Genomic DNA, 21,993 nt, shown 5'->3' on the forward strand with positions numbered 1-21,993 from the left:
TGGGAACCCCCCCTATAACTTTGCCCCCTGGACCAAACCTCACCAAATATTCTGAGTGGACCATATACTTTTTTTTGCAAAGTTTGGTGACGATTCGTCCAGGGAGAGCAAAGTTATAAACCGCCCAAAAAGTGCTCTTCCTATCGGATTAGCAAGTTAACCAAAACTACACAGCCACTACCATGGCTGTGTAATATATATTCGAACAAACAGCTCCCACACAAAATGCTGTTTATTTATAATGTAACAAAAACCTCTGTAGTGAGTCAAAAATAACGGGGCACTCAACACAACTTGCATTAGCACCAATCTTTATTTAGATAAAATCACATCGTAGATAAAAGAGAACCTAAATCAGCATGGACTTACATATGCAGCTTTGAAACTCTCCACTTCATGCCACACGTTCCACTCTTTAGCAGGGACTTCCTGAGCCTAATTATTACAATCTCTGTTTCTTGAGCCTTCCTCTATTTCTAAACTTTCAGGAAGACGTTCCTATACACAGTCATGTGACTACCCTTCACGGGTTAATTTAACTTGTTACTATAATGGCGGCCATCTTGGACCTGTTTCAGCATTTATAGCTACATATGCCCATTATATTTAGTGAAGATCTCATAGCCTGAGAAATATACATATATCAATGCCTTTACATCTTCCCTATTCATCTTCATTTGTATTGTATGTAATAATACTCTAATTTACGGCTTGAACACTTAGTGGCTGTATATTTGTAAACTCACAATACCATCGCAGCATAACCCTTCGTGGTCTGAATTCCTAACTAGCAATTCTATGGAGGCCAATCTCATATGCGACAGCACAATTATTCATTGAAAGCAGACGGTGCTTATATTATCCATCAAAAAATGCCCAATAGTGCATATTTACAAGATAATAGTCGTGCAAAGATCCTGCCCCAGTGGGTGATAGTCTACTTAATATTCTATTTACCATCAACCACAATGAATTAAAGTGCATCCATGCATAGTAAAAAACAACTTTTACACATGTTAGACATTAAAAACAATATATACATTTTTCTCAGATCAATTTTTATTTGTTTACATCATAAATGCAGAGCGATTTCATAGAAACATCCCCTAATATCATAAGATCTACTAAACGTCAACCTCATTAGCATTCTATTGATTTTTAAGTGAGTAAGTGCTTGTCATTATATAGAATGTATTTCTATATTTACCTCGAAAGAAAGTGACTAAGTGCCAGTCATTCAAATTCAAAATTGACTACACATCTTCCACCTCTACACTTAATAGACATTTCTATACTTGCATGCTTTCAGGCATCTTGCGGTGGGAAGAGGAGCGGGCAAGGGTGGGGGAGTGAAAAATGGTTCATATGATGTATTTGTTTAGGTGGAAGAAGACGGTGGTGTGCGAGCTGTGTCTGCTAATATTGCAGCAGTTCGGGGGTAGCTCCTCATGCAAGCCGCTTCTGTGGTGACTGCAGCAGGCTTAATTAGGGAAAGGTTATTGATTGCAGATGATATGAGGATGTTTGTATAGAGTGTATTATGCTGTGTTTTTGTGTAGTACGCCCCGAGACTCTAGGGTGCATGGCCAGAGGCCATGCACCCAAGAGTCTGTGCACTGCTTGCAAGTATTGCAATCAAATGTGTACAGAAGTGGAGAGGGCTTCAGGCGGCTGACTTATTGGACGCAAGAGTACTGCAATAATGTGTGTACTGAAGTGGGTAGGACCGCAAGTGGTTGTGTTATGTTTGTGGGTTGTGGTAACTGGGCATTTGTTTGCATGCAAAGATTGTGATAGTGGTATATGGATTTGACAAATAAGTTACAGAGTGCAGTTTTATTGAACCGATCGTTTGGGCAAGTCGTTATAACCATACATTGATCGATTGTAAACTTTTTTCCTATGCATCTTACCTTAATTTTCCTCACTTGTACAGATGCAAAAAGAGCATGTTGGGCGCAGCCATCTTGTGCTAATTATATAAATGGATTGATTGCCATAAGTTTAAATGAGGGCGCAGCAATAAATCAAAACAGCCGCCCCCGAAGCTGACATCAGTTGTGCCAATGATCTGCTCCAGCTATTTTCATTACGTCATTACATTCATGGCCAGTGTAGCCCAACGTGCCATGTCATCACCTCAATCGATTATTTCTTCTATCCCCTAACATCCAATAACACAGCCTTAAGAAAACAAGTGAGTTAAATACGCTTAGTATTATACTAATTTGCAAAGCATGTTCAACTAACAGATTGTAAGTAAAATATAAAGGCTGCACATAGTCAAAGGAAACTGCATGCATGCACTATGTTCAGTTATCAAACAACAATACTACTACAAAAACATAAAAATCAACGTCTAAATTACCAACAGTGCTATAAACACACAAAATTACTAACTTCTTTCTTGTACAATTGCAGTGAAGACCACTCTCCTGAAAAGCAGCAGCATCTGAAGTACAAACAACAACTCAGAAGAAACCAGCTCATTCCATACAAAAAAGTAAGTTCTATACTACCATAATGTTCTAACTGTTACTCAAACACACTGTGGGGTTGATTCATGGAATTTGTGTACCGGAAAATGTGAATTTGTGCGCCATTTTGCCCACAAATCCCCATTAGTTAAACAGGGATTTGCGGGCAGAATGGCACACAAATCCCTGTTTTTGGCACACAAATTCCATGAATCAGCCACTAGAATGTTAGTATTGCAGAAAAAAGAACTGTTTTAATTCTATACCATTAGATTTCATATTAGTGTTTCTCCTCACCACTAGCTTAGTTTGTATTTTCATCTGAGCCCGAGCATAGTAACACACATATACAAGAATAGCCTTCCCAACTAGTTGTAGCTGCCCATTGCACAATCACACACCTCCACATACATTCTTACCATCATACTCAGACACTCATGCACACAGCACACATACATTGCAGAACTGCCCAACCCGTATCTTCTTTTTTCCTACAGACCCCAAAGAATGCCTACCAAAAAGCAAGTCCGTAGAAAGCAACGCAGAAGTGGAGCAAATCAAAATAAAATCCACCTCTAGCAGAATTTGTACAAAAAGTTCAAACAAAACATCTAATACAGTCATTAAGCGAAACAAAACAAGCTTCCTGTACAGAAACTTTGCTTCTTCTTTCAAAATGTAAAACGAAACAGAAAGTGATTAACAAGAATTCAGATACCACTACTGCTAACACTGCTCCTTAAATCTTGATGTAGTGGCAAATAACCATACCAAAAAAGTATTTTACAAAAAATGTTCCTTTAGAATCTTATTCTAAAAAAGGAGAGCAATCATGCACAACCCTTAAAACCTACAGTAGAAGGTTTTAGAAGCTATCCTGGACAGTGCAATCCTTCTCAAAAGGAAGTTATTTATTTTATTGTTAAACAGAATGAAACCACTAACAAAACTAACTACTAAACTACAAAAAAAGACTTCTCAATAAACAGAATGTCAACAAAAATAACTTTTTAAATATCTGTGGAGGTGAATGGAGTCACACCACGAGCACCAAACCATATTTTAATGAAGAAGCATACAAATGAAAGCAAACAAACACAATTGACATTCGTAGCAGTGGACGAGGGCATGAAAAACTTAATAATACCAAAATGGAACAAGAAATGCTGCTTACAAATATACACCAGAAAACTCAGTATCACCTATCCATCTGACTGAACCAAAACGTCCAGTGTACAAATGGCCATGCACGTCAATGTGTAACATTGACAAAAAATCTTTCAAATCTTTACGCCAGTTCCTCAATCAGTATGTGAAAGGCAAAATTCAAAATGAAACTACTACAAAATATGGATACCTGTCCATTGCGCAAATACACAAGAGTACAAGGACATTCATTAGCCTGCATTTCATGACCTATTTGCAAAAGCACCTTCCATTGTATCAAAATGATATCAACACATCATTCAACTATAAGAAATCTAGTCCATAAACTGTTCTATGCAAAAATTCCAGCTTTAGCATTAGGCAATTTAAATAACAATCTTCTTCATGGTACAGCCAAAGACCTACTCAAAGAAATAGAGCATATCCAGAGAAAATATTTTGGAAGTGAAAGCCACTTACAAAATGCAATAGCTTTACAACTGACTAGGAACAATTGTACAAATGGCAACCTTCTACTACACACATACAAAAAAGAAAAACTAAAATTTAAAAGTACATCCGCTAAAGTACGAAACCATGTGTGTGTGTGTTGCCACAGAAGTTTTTATAAAAATAGCACAAAAACTATAGACATAAAATACAAAATAGAAGACAATGAAAATTCCAAATGGTTTGAATTAGCTCTCTACCTTATAGCAGAAAACAAATACAAAAAAACTGACCCCGTATTACTTTGCAGTTACTGCACTGCAAAATTTGACAACAACCAAACTCCTTCATGTGCTATCACAAATAACTTGGAATTATTCCCACTACCAAAACCCCTGCAACAACTCAATTCATGATTCAAACACTGCACCCATTTCAAGCAATAATACGCATTTAACCAAAAACAGCAAAATTTCCTCCCTCTGAATTAGTGAAAGGCATTTGTGGCAAAGTAGTTTATTTACCATTAGATCTGAAAGAAAATGTACACACTCTGGGAGTGCAACATCCAATAGATCAATCTTTAATTGTCTTAGTAAATGGTGTACCTACAAAAGACAACAAAAAAAATTGGCAACAACTGGTGGACTTACATAAAGTTAGACAAGCCTTGCAATATATAAAAGACAATAATGAATACTACAAAGAAATTAATATTGAAGAAGACCTGAGGGAAACCACTGAAATAATTCAAGAGTCACCAGAAACTGGCCAATTTCAACTTCTATATCCTGCTACAGTATCAAATATTTTAAACCATTATAGAAAACATCCATTACACTCTAAAGACACCATAGATGATGCACTAGACACATACCAAATGCGAAAAGACAAAGGATCACCAATAAGCATATGGGAAAAAAGTATAGCAGCACGTGCCTTTCCTCTGCTCTTTCCTACTGGGAAAGGAGGAAGGTACGATGATAGACTGACTCAGATAACAACATCAGAATTCTGCTCATGACAAATGTATTCTGAATATACCAGATTTAGACAAAATGTGGAATACATATTCCACCTACTCTTTGAAAGTGAACTAGCAACTCTATGCTACGGAATGCACACACATTGAAATCAGGTACCCATTTTAAAAATATGTCAGCTACGCAATTACTACAAAAAGGGCAAGAAAAAGATGAGGTTCTACAATCAAGCATTACAAATCTGTTAGAAAACATGTGTGGTGCAAAAGAATACTGGTTTCTACATCAAAGAGATGTGCTTTCATGGATTAAAGATGCTCCTAAATTTGCTCAAGACAGTGATGCCACTGTTTTACAGTTTATCAAAAAATATGTCACTTGTGAAATTCCTTCACAAATAACAAATAGTGAACTTCATGCAAAAATTTTACAATTTCACAGGCACAAATGTGGAAAATATTGTCGTCGCAAATAGAAAAACAAAAAACAAAGGGAAATACTACACCAAATGCTGCTTTAGTTTCCCTAGACCAGTTACAGCAACAGGTCAAGTAAACAACTTCATGTCTTCAGTTAGACATAGTGTTAAAGGTAAATCACCAAAGAACACATATTACATAAAAAGAACAGAAGAAGCAAAATATATCAATGATTACAATGCAATCATTGCCCACTTATGGAATGCAAACATAGATGTGCAGTACATTGCAGACAATTCAACTGCAGTTGCACGATAAGTTACAGCCTACTTAACCAAAGCAGAAAAAAACAGAGCTTCAAGACTTCTGGGATGACCTATCATGTGACAAAACACTGTCACAAAAATTGTACAGCTTAGGGATAAAAATGCCCTCTCATAGAGAATGTGGCTGCTATGAAGCTGCAGACCATTTAACCGGTACTGCTTTGTATGGAAAATCTGAAAATATAGTATAACTAAGTCTTGGTCCTGCTAAATATAGAAAACTAGTTCTCAAATCATACAAGGACATAGAGACAATAGCCAAAAATGATTCAAACAGCCAAGACATTTTGAAAAAAAATGAACTGGACACATACCACCCAAACAGGAGTACCACTTTGGATAAAATGTGTCTATACCACATAGCCCAAAACTTCACATACAAAAATAATACAAAACCAGAAAAAAAACAAAGGTAGATACAGAGTGACAAATTGTGAAGGCAGCTTAGGGAAACTTACCAAACAAAGCTTAAGTAATCATATCAAATTTTCATTAAAAATTCCTCAACATAAATAACTATATTACGCATCACAGGTACAACCTTTTAAACAATGGAGAAAAGAAGAAGAGTTACTAGATAAGTATGACTCCTATGAAGACGCTTTCGTAAAGCAAACTAAAGCACTATAACAGATGTAAACTTTACACAGTACAAAACAATGTTGCACAATGAACAGCAACACGAAGAAGAACTACAGGCCCAACTAGATGAGGACACTCCCGACAGTAGTCAACCTTCTGTAACAGGAAGCCAAGAACCACTGGGAGAGTCACTAATATTAACTGAGGCAGAATTAGCTATGACAGAAGTAGAAAACACCATGTGTCACTATGAAGAAGATACAGAAGACTTCAGTGTACTGAAATCAAAACTGAACAAAGAGCAGTGAGGCATTTTCCAAGAAGTAACAAAAGAAATTGAACATGGTGTACAACATGAAAATAAAAAGTGTACCTGCCAGGACTACAAACCTATACTGCTATACGTGAGTGGTGAAGCTGGTTCAGACAAAACATTCTTAATCAAAATCATCACCAAGTTCCTTCAACAATTGACAAACAACAAACTGCCAGCTGTTGCAACTTCACCCACAGGTTTAGCTGCCTACAACATAGGTGGAGTCACTTCACACCGATTACTACTCCTTCCAGTAGAACACCAAAACAAATTAGACTATTGCAAACTTTCCACAGAAGCACAAGCAATATTAAAAACTAAGCACATCCATGCACTCTATTGCCATAACTCATGTGCTACTGATGTCATGGAACAATTAGCACACAAAAATGTCAATTGTATGTCCTTGGTGCCAACTCTTGCAAGCTGTTCAAAATTCAATTAAACAATGTTTAAAAAAGAAATGCAACCAATAATTAAAATGTTCTCCACAGACAAACTGGACGTACATGGCATGACACTACCCATTTTTCAACAAGCCACAACAAGACTAATTACCTTAGAAAATTCTATCTCCAACACAGCTGGTTTGGAAAAAATATTAAAATTATCTTAAAACTGTAGAGTAATGCTTAAACGTATCCTTGACGTGGAGCAAGGACTAGTTAATGGAGCACTTGGTACAGTTGTTGGCTTTCAAACATACACACGTGACAACATTCAGTTTGTCAATATTCTCTTTGACAAACCATCAGAAGTTAAAAGGATGGACGCTCAACAGCCCGATTCCTTCTTTTCAAAGACATGTATGTACGCAGAGAACAATTTTCTCTAACTCTAGCATACGCAGTCACCATTCACAAATCACAAGGTCTTACCCTAGATAAAGCATGGATGGACATTGGGAACAGAGTCTTTAAAGAAGGCATGAGCTATGTAGCACTATCACGCTTACATAAACTTGACGGTCTATTTCTAATCAACTTTGATGCAAGTAAAGTAAATGCTGATATTCTTTGCATTCTAGAATACAATAGGCTACTTTCACGGCACACCCCGCATCTAAAAACCTATCCTGTTCCACAAAAAGCATAAAGTTCTATAAGAAAACTACTTCAAACAGAAATTAAACAGGATCTCATTGCAAATCCTCCAAAGCGAGTAAAGGAAGCTAATATTTCATCAATTACTACAACCAAAGAAGAATTTACTGCTCAAAGTAACTCAGGTACTTCTTCAAAGAAGCAACACACACTCCGAAAAAATGACTTGGACACAGACCTATCAGGTCCATTCAAACATCAAATATAACTTGTGTAAATTGCTACACAAATGTAGCAATTAATATTCTATTCCAATTGCCACCAATTATTAACAAAATTTACCTACACAATACAGACCAATTGTGTTTGCAAATGTTAGTATGTCATAGAAATGCAACCAACAATCCGGACAACACCTACAGTGTTCATGGAATAAGACAAGAATTGGACTTCTGTGCTAGAATGGTCAAATTCACTATAAACTCACAAGAAGATCCAGAAGAATTTCTAATGTACTTACTACAATTACTTGAAAACAAAAGCATACCTATAAATGAAATCTTTCAGATTTCATACATGTAGAAACATACACACTCTCTGCAAGCATGTGGCACATGGAACAAATCCCTAATGAACGCTTTGTGTATATATTCCATTTCAGCAACTTGTACAAAATGCAAACCATGGCAAACTATGTACTACCTACAATTCCGATAATCGCTCCACCTTACAAATACAGACACATTGTTAATACATAATAATAATGCTTTTACGTTACAATGCAGATGGTACCAAAAACAACTGCAAGCTGACTGGATTCACACGTGGTCAAGTATCACTTGGTAAGAAAACCTTCACAACAATAGGTATAATCTACCACGCAGGTGCCACAACCAATGCAGCTCACTTCACTGCATGTATAAAAAAGAATTGTGGATGGTTCGAATGTAATTATAGTACCATTACTCTAAAGCAGAGATTACCAGCAAAACGTATAAACGCTTATAAAACATTTAATAACTAATCTGTGCATAAACATTAACAAAACTTCCATTAGAAAACTATAAACAGTTAGAATATGCCAACAGGTATCTAACTGCCCCAAGATTCTGCAACAACCAAACAGATAAATCAATACCACTAAAATATAACAAGAAATAAACAGTTAGAATATGCCAACAGGTATCTAACTGCCCCAAAAATCATCTTCAACAGCCCAACAGATAGATGAATAACTTGAAAGTATAAATAAAAAAACTATAACCAGTTAGAAAAAAATCTGTAACAAGCCAAAAGATAGAAGATTAGCAAAGAAAGAAATATATTGTACCATAACAAAAAATGTTTTTTTTAATCTAGTATGGAATTTTTTTTCGCACAGACTCAATGATTTAATAAACCAACACAGAAACTGAGCCAATTGCATGGTACACTGGTTTGAAATATAGTACTTCTAAAGTACTAAATATGAGGGTCGAAATAATGCAGAAATGTCTATTATGCAATGCAATAACTCATTATGAACTACCTACACTAACATGTGATCTGTTCTTTTATCACAGAAATTGAAAAAGAATATCTGCTCCAGTTACCCAAGTCATGAAAAAAATATATCCAATCACAAAAAATCAAACAGTAAGTATATAATAATTCAACTCACAAATACTGCTCCATAACATAACCATTCAAGCAAACATCTAACCATACACCACAATCCAAAATATTTACTTCCATGGATATGTTATACTGCAGTGCCTGTTACCAAACTCTGCAATCTTAATTGCATGAGTTAGCCAAAACTTCACATACAAACTCTACAAATCAAACAGTACATTTGTGAATATTTGATGGATGTTTGATTCTATGGGTGTGTTATGGTGCAGTGGTTGTGGCCAGGGACTAGAGTTGGCCATGCCCCCAAGATTCTAGGCCCTGGCCACAACCACCACAGTATAACACACCCATAGAATCAAACATTTTAACTGTGGTATTTGGGTTTCTTATACAGGATATTAATTACAATCAACGCTGTACTAACAACCCAAAACCAATATCATACTACAGGAAAATAGCCAGTAGTGCATTTTTTATGTCTACAGACAGCCGCATTGACCGCAGACATGGCAAACACATCAGGACACCTACCACCTAAAGAAATACAGCATTTGACCCATCTCTTACCCCCTCACCCTCCCCAAGAACTTTTACACACCAACACACTCCCCAAAATTGTATTTTTCCCCCGTTCGTCGCTGTGCTGTCCACAGATGTCCACGGATCCAAGATGGCAGATGCATCAAAACAATACGACGCACCTCATGCTTCAACCCAGCCAATCAGAGAACACGTGGTATGTCCTCGGACATGACGCAAGCCGATTAGCCAATTGGTGTCCTGTCCGTGGAGTGAACAGGGATGTGTGTTCATGGAGCGGACATAGCTATCACACATTTTTTTAGACCTACTTTTTGGTCATTTTAAAAAAAGTACTAGACTGATTTACACCACATTTTCAAAAGCATGCTTTAGGGACCATGCCGCTGCTCCTGCCGTATATTTGGTGAAAATCCATCCAGCGGTTTGGGCTGTAGACGCAACAGAAATATTTTCTCCATTCAGTCTATGGGACAAAAAGACATTTTGGTATCCCCTATAACTTCCCCCCCGACCCCCGGACCAAACCTCAAAGTTTGCAAAGTTTTGTGAGGATTTGTATCAGTGATGTCATCAATGATATTTGTGATGTCATCTTTGATGTCCTGGGTGTTGTCACGCCACTTACCTGGAGACCGGGGTCCTCTGCTCCGACTCGCTCTCCTCCCTCTTGGCGGATCTACCCGCGCTTCCGCTTGCGGGGATCCGCCATGGGGAGAGCTTCTGGGGTTCCCGTTGGGAGTCCTCTGCGCATGCGCGGGAGACCACGGTCTCGATTCCGCGCATGCACAGTTGATTGGGCTCTCTCCTCAGCAAGGGCTCGCGTTCCGAGCCTCGCTTTGGATGTGCCGGCACCCAGTAACGAGGCGGCTTGCGTTTCAAGCCTCTCTTGGGTGCCGGCCATCCTATAAAGCGAGCCTCGATCAGGAGCAAGTCGCATCTCAACGCGGTTTGCCCTGATCGTGGTTACGCTCGTTACGCTACTTACCTGTTCTGGCTCTGCTCAGTCTCCAGCTTCAGCCTGCATCCTTCCCTGGGCTCCTGCCCCTGCAGCTTTTCTGGTCCTTCTTCCTTTGGGGTCTTGGGGATCCTGTTGGGCTTCTGAGTTTTCCCTGGGTTCCCCTTCTCAGTCCTTTCAAGTCCTGTTCTTGGGTTGGCTTTCCAGTCCTGTTCCGTGGTTGGTTTCCCAGTCCTGTTCCTGGTTTGGTTTCCCAGTTCAGTTCCTGGGTTGGGTTCCCAGTCCTGTTCTGGGAGTCAGGTTCCCACACTCTGCCTGAGTCATCTCCTGTTTCCTTTGAAGCATTGAGTCTCCCAGCTGCTGTCAGTCGGATCTACCATCTGCCTGCGATCCCTGTTCCTCCAGTGTTTGCGGAAGTTCGACTCTACCACCAACTTCGGACTTCGCAGTCTTTGGACTTACTACATCTGCCTCTCCTGTCAGTGCTGGCACTGTCCTGACGCCACGCAAATCAGGAGAGTGCGTCCCGTGGCGTTGGGAGTCGGTCCATCTTCCACCCTGTTTAAACCTTGGGTGGCGGAGAGGCCGGTTCCTCGCGTCATACGCTCATCGTCAGTCTGGCTGCCACGTCAAGATCTTCTTGCAAGTCTTCAGGTACGCTTCACTCACGAGATACCCAGCTTAACAGGTGTTAGTTTTATCAGTGAACGGTGGTGGCGTGAGTTATGGTTGCTTAGCTTACCATAACTTGCAAATTTCATAGGTATTTCGATTTTACCATAATGTCCCTTTAACAAAGTTTTTTTACTAAATTTCATAGGTTTTTAGTAGCACAACTTAATCATAACGTCCCATTAACAAAGTTTTTTTACTGAATTACATAGGTTTTTAGAAGCGCAACTTAACCTAACCTCCCTTTATCAAAGTATTTTTTACTGAATATGCATTTTCATAGAGTGAATTTGATATATGTTTACCAGGATTCCCTGACTTTATATACATGTAACATAGAAACTGCTGAACCCCCTGTTAGTGATTTTGATGTCCGCGAACGGACGCGGACAACATCAACACTACCCAAAAACACAGGGGGTATCATGTATTGTTCTATCATGCCATATAAAAACTGCACAAGTTCAAAAAGCAGCACATAAACACATTATATGTAATAATAAATAAGAAGTGGAACCTATATATCGTAGTAAAATGGAATATACCGAAACAAAAAAGATATAGCTCCAACATAATTACCTCACAGAAACTGCAGAGCTAGAAGCAACAGTAGACCTACACCACAGTACAAATACAACTTACCAAAACTAGTAAGTAAACTTCATTTTTCTTTTATATTTCTATTTTTTTTAAAACTTTTCTTTATTGGCAAGAGGCAGTAGACGGCACGCTACGCATTACATAAACACCACACATTACATATTTTGAGGATTGGATGACAATGCAAAGAATCTACAGAAGATCGCATACATTCATGGGAGCAAATTGATTACAACAAGGCCATTCACCGTGCAGCTTGATCAATCACCTGCTCAGGTGATGGGGGAGAAGACAGAAGCTCTAAGTCCACCTTGCCGTTCAGATAGCTACAGAACTCAGTCCATACATTTTTAGGTCGAGCATTCACAGGCAACATGTTGATATAGTCCTCCTCACACATTTGTGTCCAGGTAAGGGCTTTTTCTTTTATATTTCTAAACTTTTTGTATTAGATGCACTCAATGTAATATATTTTTGTTTTTCACACAGAAATGTGCAGTACTTTAGAATGGATTGAGGAACATTTTCCATGTGAGGAAATGTCTGAAAACAGTGATACTAATGTATATATTACATGGCCACGGTAGTGGCCATGTAGTTATGGTTAAGTTGCTGTTTCCATAGGAAGAGCACTTTTTGGGCGGCTTATAACTTTGCTCTCCCTGGACGGATCCTCACCAAACTTTGCAAAAAAAGTAGTTGAGTCACTCTGCAAAGTTTGGTGAGGATTCGTCCAGGGGGGGGGGAAGTTATAGTCCCAAAACTTTTTTTTTCCCACAGCCCGAACCGCTGGACGGATTTACACCAAATTTGCGGCAGGAGCGGCGGCCTGGTCCCAAAAGTGTGCTTTTGTAAATTTGGTGTAAATCTGTCCAGTAGTTTTTTTTAAAAATGACCACAATGTAAGGCAAAAAAAATAGTGATATCTGCGTTCGCTTCGCAGACGGACTTCCCTGTTCGCTCCGCGGACAGCACCCCGATTGGCCCATGGGCTTGCGTCATGTTAGCGGACATGCAACGTGTTCGCTGATTGGATGGCGAGGGGCGTGGAGCGCGTCAGATTTTCTGTGGCGCCCGCCATCTTGTACTCGACCGCGTACAGCGCAGTGAAACGTGGATAAAAAATTGTATTTAGTGCCGTGTGTTGGTGTGTAAGAGTGTTTGGGGAGGGTTGGGGAGTATGAGATAGGTTCAATGCTTTGTTTTTTTATGTGCTAGACCTTTTTGTTGCGTTCGATTTGTCCGCGGAGAACACGGCTGTTCTGACATTTTGTAAATAAACTAAATGGTGGGGTGTTTAGAGGATGGAGTATGTGTCATTTTTGTTCGCAAGGAAGGTAAAAGTGAGCTATGAATACTCGCGGTGTACTTAATTGTTCGTAAATACACAAACTGGGGGTGTCCTCAGGACACTGTCCGTATTGTAATCTGTCTAGTTGAATGTGTTCTAAGAACACTCGCAGTGTCCCGAAATGGTTGCAATTACACAAAATGGGGGTGTTCTGAGAACGTTGTTTGTATTGTTCGTTGTCAGGGTGAAAGTGTTTTAAGAGCACTCCTTTTGTTCGCTAATAGTACAATTTCCTAGGGGCGTCAACCGACTTTTTGTCCACTAAAGAAACGATAAATCCGGCTGGTGTGCGTCAACATTATGTGATAATGTTATGACTAGCGCTATTGACCTGGCTGACTTGCTTTTGCGACACTAAATCATATCTCCCGCCACTAAGCCTGATATTACCAAAGCATTCATATTCCCCGCCTTTCTCCGTGACGTTACAGGGTGCATAATGAAACGCGCCCAGTCGTCTCCAGTACTACGCGACTTTACACAGAACCCGAAAGACAACACACATTATGTCACAACACAGCGCGCCACAATTCAGAATATGAAACTGTGATTTAAAAGCAAAGAGCAAGATTGTAAATGTTGTAAAGTACATTTATTTGACATCAAATGTTTAGAGAATATTCAGCAATTTGCATTTGTCTTTGTTGTCGATCCGCAAAAGTTCATGTTGAGACACGCGATGTTCCTTTGCGGTACAGAGAGTGTTAGATCAGGTTACAACTCAGTGCGCCACAATTCGGAATATGAAACTGTGGTTTAAAAGTAAACAGCAGGATTGTACATTTGGTAAAGTACATTTATTTCACATGAAATGTTTAGTGAATATTCAGCGATTTGCTATTGTCTCTGCTGTCGATCAGCAAAAGTTTATTTGGAGCCACGCGTTGTTTCTTTGCGGTAGATAGGCTGTTGGTTTATGATAAACGCAGTAAATGGTCTCTCTGATAATTGGAAGGTTGCTCCAACAACGAGCCATTAGACCACCGTATTGGTTGGTATGTTGTTTGTAGCCGCTAGTACTGCGTAAGGGCATATTGGTCCTTGGCGATTGTCCCATAAAATGGTGAGGGTCATGAAGTTGCATATTTGGACTTGCACCTGGCAGTTGAAGACCCCATCTGCTGGAGTCTGTAAATTGTGACATAGACAAAACGGGGCCACCTACCTGTTTTAAAAAACATAAATTAGTCTCACCAGCCGATCTTCATTAAAAATCATCATTTTATTTATTAGGGCGTGAAACTATTTGCTATCGAAGATAGTGCAACAGAGTATGTTAATAATAAAATAATAATATTTTCCCATTCATATAGCGCTAAGAACTGTGAGGTATCTAAGCGGTGCTTATTATTAACCACGGTGTGTGGTGCTCATTTATCGACCACGGAAGGATGAAAGGCTGAGTTTGGCCTTGCCGGGATTCAAACTTACGTTAGCAAGCTGTGCACGGATGTCAAAGCGAGCGCTGTACTCGCTGTGCCACTTGACAGGCTACAGTGAAGTGGCACAGCGAGTAGAGCGCTTGACCACCTATAGACCGGTTAAATTATTTATATTAACGCACTCTGTGTTGTCTGCCTTTTTCAGAGCCCTCTAAACGACAGGGGATCAATTCGGCGGTGATAGTGCGCGGTAGAAAACATTATGCCACTTTCAACGAACAAGTTCAACTTCAGCGGTCTTTAATGCTACGCTATTGTAATTATATTTGGTATAAAGTAATGTATAGGGTTACTTACAGTACAATTGCAATTTCCATTGTCTACGAGTGGTGCAGTCCCAAAATACGACTCCGCGTGTGCCAACGATCTTTCGCATAGTGATATAATATGTAAAAGTGGTTTCGTTTCAGAAATTTCATCTTTATCTTCTCTTACGTTTTAGCAACACTCCTTCAAGAGAAGTCTTTCATCACAATCTCTGTCTGTCAAGGTCAAAGCACAATACAACCTTATAGTCTGCTTCGTGAGCCTCTCCGGGGCCCGAGAAAAAAATGGAAGCAGCTGTCCTTCACTGTGAACGAGCATAAATTCTTACTTTGCAACATTCTGTGTAAAGCCATCTGTAGAAGTTGCTTTTTGCACGCCATGTTTGTATATTGTTTGCGTGATATTAACAAAAAGTTTGTTTAAAGGACCTTATGGTTCTAAGTACAGCCGAAAGACCCCTGAAAATAGCAAGTTATGGTAAACTATGAAAAATAACTCGCGCCAACACCATGCACTGCTAAGACTAACACCCAGGACATCAAAGATGACATCGCAAATGTCATTGATGAAATCACTGATGACATCACATGTGTATGTACTTTTCATGGAATTTGTGTACTAGGGATTTTCATTATAATTTTCAAAAAAAAGTGTCAAGGATATTGCAATAAATATACCGTTATTAGTGCTTTGAACGATGCATTTATATCAATAAATAGCATTGTATTATGGGATTCTATGTAGTATACTGAGCTGCTAATGGAGAAAGATAGCATTGTGTGCAGAGTACAAAATAAAAGTATAATATTTGTAATGTTAATATGTAGAATAATGAAATGATAAATGTCCTGAAATGTTCGAAAAATTCACAAAATGGGGGTGTTCTGAGGATTGCTTAGCTGTATGCAATGAGGGAATGGTACAGAGAGTAAAGTGGACGCCGCGGCTGTTCGTGGACAGGGCGTGGTAAATCCGGGTTTTTCCAGGAAATCCAACATGGAAAGAAGACTGTACGGATCAGCCAATCAGATGTCGAGGTTGTGGATTTGTGTTGAAAGAGAGTATGTGTGGTGAAGATGGCAGAAGTGGAGAAAGTCAGGGTGTTGGTGCTCGGATATATGTTTGTGCATGGTTTACAGCAGTACGCTGAATGCAGGCATGTTGCAAAGAACTTTGATGTCAAAGGAGTGGAGGTGGTGTGGAGCACTGTGCCTGATTGCAATGTACAGGGAATTGTACAAGTTTGTGCGGATATGGCCACGATGAACAGTCCGCATGTGGTAGTTTTGCACTATGGTGCTTTCCATTTGGGCAACGTCAGTGCCCCTACTTTGTTGGCTGATTTGGAACGCTTGGTTCAAGCCGTAGTGAAGATCCTTCCAAATGCGAAAGTAATTTTTTCTGGATTACTACCTAGTGCAATATGGGACAATAGTTCAGTTTTTTGTCCTCAGCAAAACATTGCTAGGTGTGTCATCAACCGAGGCATGTGTGCATTCATGCTTAGAGCTGGTATGTTCTTCTGTAACAATGAGAATATTGATGCCAGTAATGCTGTTAATTTTAAAGAAGATGGCATTTGTTTATCTTTTACCGGAAATGCCTTTTTATTTTGGAATGTAAGGGTTGCTTTGGAGATGGTTATGTGAAGATTTTAGGAGTAAAGTAAGAAAAAAACAAGAAAATAACAGGTGTCTGTCAAGCATCTGTAAAAAAAAAAAACGGCTCTTTTCAGAGCCAACTTCAAAGGGGAAATGGGGCACACTATTTAAATTTACATTCACCACGCTCAGATTTTCGATGTGTCCGCGGACATGGCGGTAGTCCGCAGACATGAAAATCACTATGAGGGGGTTAGTATGTTCTATGTTACATGTCAGGGATATTATGGTTAAGTTGTGCTACTAAAAACCTATGAAATTCAGTGAAAAGCTACTAAAAACCTAGGAAATTCAGTGAAAAAACTTTGTTAAAGGGACGTTATGGTTCCAAGTAAAACCGAAAAACCCTTGAAATTCGCCAGTTATGGTAACATAAGCAACCATAACTCGTGCCACTGTGCACTGCTAACACTAACACCCAGGACATCAAAGATGGCATCACAAATGTCATTGATGACATAACTGATGACATCACATGGCTGGCTCTCCCTTTTTATCCTTTACTGACATATCGAAGCCACATAGTTTTCTACAGTAACAGTCAGGAAGTAAAAATTGAAAAGGTACTATATTTGTAGACTTGGGGTCCTGTCACATCATATATGAAACATGTACATAGCGGAAGATACAGGCTTGAAAGAGAGCAATCCTTTCTGTGCATGAAGATAATCATTATGGTTATCAGCACTTTGTCATAGTTTTATTTTTATTACTCTACCTTCCCTCTATATGCTCATATTTGTATACCTTATACTCACTCTCCATAGAGTGAATGGGAAAAAAATTTTGCTCGCGTCTACAGCCCAAACCGCTGTACGGATTTCCACCAAATTTGGACCAGGAGCAGCGGCTTGGTCCCGAAAGCGTGCTTTTGTAAATTTGGTGAAAATTCGTCCAGTAGTTTTTTTTTAAAATGACCAAAAAGTAGGTCAAAAAAAATTAGTGATGTCTGTGTTCGGTTTGCGGATACACTTCCCTGTTCGCTCCGCGGAAAGTGTCCTGATTGGCCAATCGTCTTGCGTGATGTTCGCGGACATGCAAAGTGTTCGCTGATTGGACGGCGTGGAGCGTGAAGCACGTCAGATTTTTCTGTAGCGCCCACCATATTGGATTCGCGGACGTCCGCGGACAGCGCGGTGAAACTTTGTTCAAAATGTGTATTTTGTAGAGTGTGTTGGTGTGTAGGAGTGTTTGGGGAGGGTGGGAGTGTGTGAGATAGGATGAAAGTTGTGTTTTTTATGTGTTAGACGTTCTTTTTGTGTTCGATTTGTTTGCGGACATCACGGGTGTTCTGAAATTTTCTAAATAAACTGACTGGGGGGTGTTCTAAGGAGTCAAAATGTGTCCGTTTTGTTTGCAAGCAAAATGAAACTGTTCTAAGAACATTCGCGGTGTCCGGGGAGTGTTCGTAGGTGGTGTCCTGAGGACACTGTCCGTATTGTTCTCTGTCAAGTTGAATGTGTTCTAAGAACACGCGCAGCGTCCTGAAATGTTTGCAAATAAACAAAATGGGGGTGTTCTGAAGACGCTTCTAAGAACACTCACGGTGTCCGGGGAGTGTTCGTAGGGGGTGTCCTGAGGAGGTTGTTCGTATTGTTCTCTGTCAAGTTGAGTCTGTCCTAAGAACACTCGCGGTGTCCTGAAATGTTCGCAAATAAACAAAATGGGGGTGTTCTGAAGACGCTTCTAAGAACACTCGCGGTGTCCGGGGAGTGTTCGTAGGGGGTGTCCTGAGGACGGTGTCCGTATTGTTCTTTGTCAAGCTGAATGTGTCCTAGGAACACTCGCGGTGTCCTGAAATGTTCGCAAATAAACAAGATGGTGGTGTTCTGAAGACGCTTCTAAGAACACTCCCGGTGTCCGGGGAGTGTTCGTAGGGGGTGTCCTAGGACGCTGTCCGTATTGTTCTTTGTCAAGTTGAATGTGTCCTAAGAACACTCGCGGTGTCCTGAAATGTTCGCAAATAAACAAGATGGGGGTGTTCTGAAGACGTTTTTGAGAACACTCCCGGTGTTGGAATGTTCGTAGGGGGTGTCCTGAGGACGCTGTCCGTATTGTTCTCTGTCAAGTTGAATGTGTCCTAAGAACACTCGCGGTGTCCTGAATTGTTCGCAAATAAACAAGATGGGGGTGTTCTGAAGACGTTTTTTTGAACACTCCCGGTGTCCTGGAATGTTCGTAGGGGGTGTCCTTAGGACGCTGTCCGTATTGTTCGTTGTTAAGTTGAAAGTGTTCTAAGAACTATCGCGTTATTCTGAAATGTTCGTAGGGGGTGTCCTGAAAACGGTGTCCGTATTGTTCGCTGGCAAGTTCAACATTGTTCGCGGACATTAAAAGTTTCCCATAGATCATAGTTGAAATGTTTGACTCTATGGATGTGATATGCTGCGATGGTTGTTGCCAGGGCATAGAGTCTTGGGTGCATAGCCATTTGGCCATGCACCCAAGACTCTATGCCCTGGCAACAACCACCGCAGCATATCACATTCATATTTGTTTATAACTTTGGGTGAAAAACAAATGTATAAGGAACAAAGGTATTAGATACTATGGATGTGATGTGCTGCTATGGTTGTCCTTATTATTGTATACTTACTGTTTGGTCTAGTAATGGGAGTCCATGTTTTTCTTCTTCATTTCTGTGATAAAAGAAAATAGCATGTTAGTATTAGTATTTTGTAATGACTTATTACATTGTATAAGCAATATACTTTTATTTTTTTTCGACCCTCATATTTAGTAGAGTACAAATCAGAGTACTGTGCAATTTGCTCAGTTTCTGTATTTGTTGCTAAAATCATTGGGTCTGTGGGAGAAAACAAAATCCATGTTGGATTTCAAAAAAATCCTTTTTCTGTTATGCTACAGTTTATTTGTTTGTTTGTTTTCAGCGTTCACTTGTTGTTTCTGGCTAATGCTTTATACTTTGCTTTGTTGTATTTTTTTTGGAACAGTAACAGATTCTTCATTTGTTTTGATATTATAAAATTTTGGAGCAGTTAGATACCAATTGGCGTATTCTAACTGTCTATTTTTTTAATATATTGTAGTGGTTTTCATTTACCTATTTGGATATTGTTACATTTTGGGACAGTTAGATACCAATTGGCGTATTCTAACTGTGTATTTTTGGCCTAATTTAGTGGTATTCATTTATCTGATTAGTTGTTGTAGAATCTTTGAGCAGTTAGATAGCTTTTGGAGTATTCTAACAGTTTATATTTTTGTAACACAAATTTACTTAAAGGTTTAAATACAGTTTATTCATCAAATTTTGGTTTTAAGAACATCAAATAAGCGTTTGTAAGATTTGCTGGTAATCTCTGCTTTAGAGTAATGGTACTATCATTACATTCAAACCATCCACATTTCTTTTTTATGTATGCAGTGTAGTACCCTGAATTGGTTGTGGCTCCTGCGTGGTGGATTATACCTATTGTTGTGAAGGTTTTCTTACCAAGTGATATTTGACCATGTGTGAATCCAGTCAGCTTGCAGTTGTTTTTGGTACCATATGCATTGTAACGTAGAAGCATTAATATTACGTATTTACTATGTGTTTGTGTTACTAACGTGGAGCGATTATCTGAATTGCAGGTAGAGCATAATCTACCATGGTTTGCATTTTGTACAAGTTGCTGAAATGGAATGGATTCACAATTTGGTATTGATATATATATGAAGCGTTCATTGGGGATTTCTTCTTGTGTCACATTGTTGCAGAGAGTGCATGTATGTTTCCACATGTATGAAATCTGAAAGATTTCATTAATAGGTATGTTTTTGTTTTCCAGTACTTGTAGTAAGTACATTAGAAATTCTTGTGGATCTTCCTGTGAGTTTATAGTGAATTTCACCATTCCAGCACAGTAGTCAAATTGTCGTCTTATTCCAAAAACACTATATGTGTTGTCAGGATTCTTTGCTGCATTTCTGTGAAGTACTAACATTTGCAAACACAATGGGTTTGTACTGTGTGAGTAAATGTTGTCAACAATTGGTGATTGCTACATTTGCATAGTAACGTACACCAACTATATTTGAGAATTTAAATGGTCCAGGTAGTTCTGTATCTAACTGCTTTTTTTGGAGTTTGTCTTCCTTCTTTAAAGAAGTACCTGGTTTACTTTCTCTAATTGATTCTTTTTTGTTTGTGGTACTTGATGAAGTATTAGTTTCTTTTACTCTCTTTGGAGGATTTCCAGTGACGTCCTGTTGCATTTCAGTTTGATTTAGTTTTTTTTTACAACGTTTTAGTTTTTGTGGAACAGAATATGTGTTTAGATGGGGAGTGTATAGTGAGCTAAGTCTATTATATTTTAAAATGCAAGGAATATCAGCGTTTACTTTACTTGCATCAAAGTTGATTAGAAATAGACCGTCAAGTGTACGTAGGCGTGATAGTGCTACGTAGCTCATGCCTTCTTTAAAGACTGTGTTACCAATATCTATCATTGCTTTGTCTAGGGTAAGACCTTGTGATTTATGAATTGTGACTGCGTATGCAAGAGTTAGGGAAAATTGTTTTCTGCGTACATACATATCTTTGAAGAGAAGGAATCTAGCTGTTGAGCGTCCTATCCTTTTTACTTCTGAAAGTTTGTCAAAGAGTATATTGACAAACTGAATTTTGTTGTCACGTGGGTATGTTTGAAAGCCAAAAACTGTACCCAGTGCTCCATTAACTAGTCCTTGGTCCACGTCAAGGTTACGTTTAAGCATTACTCTGCAATTTAAGGATAATTTTAACATCTTTTCTAAGCCTGCTATGTTTGAGATTGATTTTTCTAAATTATTTAGTCTTGTTGTGGCTTGGTCACACATGGGTAGTGTCATACCATGTACATCTAGTTTGTCTGTGGCGCTAATTTCCATTATTGGTTGCATTTCTTTACTTAGCATGATTTCATTGAATTTGAAACAGCTTGCAAGAGTTGGCATTAAGGCCATACAATTGACATTTTTGTGGGCTAATTGTTCCATAACATCTGTAGCACATGCATTATCGCCATAAAGTGCATTAATGTGCCGGGTTTTCAATGTTGCTTCTGCTTCTTTAGAAAGTATACCAACTCTCAAACTTTTTAAAATGTTGGCATAAGTTAGATCTGCAGATTGGCGCATGTTTTCTGTTAATTCTCTGTAT

This window comes from Ambystoma mexicanum, chromosome 4q (genome assembly GCF_040938575.1).
Source record: "Ambystoma mexicanum isolate Mex_15411 chromosome 4q, UKY_AmexF1_1, whole genome shotgun sequence".
NCBI classification, from domain to species: Eukaryota; Metazoa; Chordata; class Amphibia; order Caudata; family Ambystomatidae; genus Ambystoma; species Ambystoma mexicanum.